Here is a 548-nt window from a genome sequence, read left to right as displayed (position 1 = left end):
CATATATATATATATATATATATATATACACACACATACATATATATATATATACACACATACATATATATATATATATACACACATACATATATATATATATATATATACACACATACATATATATATATATATACACACATACCTATATATATATATATACATATATATATACACATGAATTTTCTGTCCGGCATTCGCCATGATAGATCGCTGACCACTACATTTATATTTTTTTTTCTCCTTGTTTTTCTCCTTATTTCTTTCTGTTGAAGAGCGTAGCTCTAAACGTTAAAGACTTTCTCTATTCCCGAGCATTAAACTAATACATCCTTTTGTGGTTTATACCACCTGTCCTCGTCTGTTGTTGTTTTTTCGTAAATTCTCCCATATATATATATACATACATATATACATATACATACATACAATTTTATATATATATATACATATATACATACACATGCATATATATATATATATATATATATACATATATACATACATACATATATATATATACATATATACATACATACATATATATA

At 22.6% G+C, this 548-nt stretch overlaps 1 protein-coding gene across 1 annotated transcript in view; it reads right to left on the bottom strand.

Annotated features, from left to right (window-relative positions):
* The window catches only part of LOC106876982 (HEAT repeat-containing protein 5B), a 153,988-nt gene that overhangs the window by 79,223 nt on the left and 74,217 nt on the right, over window positions 1-548 (bottom strand). The window lies entirely within an intron of this gene.

This window comes from Octopus bimaculoides, chromosome 11, assembly GCF_001194135.2.
Source record: "Octopus bimaculoides isolate UCB-OBI-ISO-001 chromosome 11, ASM119413v2, whole genome shotgun sequence".
Lineage (NCBI taxonomy): Eukaryota > Metazoa > Mollusca > Cephalopoda > Octopoda > Octopodidae > Octopus > Octopus bimaculoides.
Note: the sequence above shows the minus strand (reverse complement) of the source record. Positions and strands in the feature narration are given on the sequence as shown.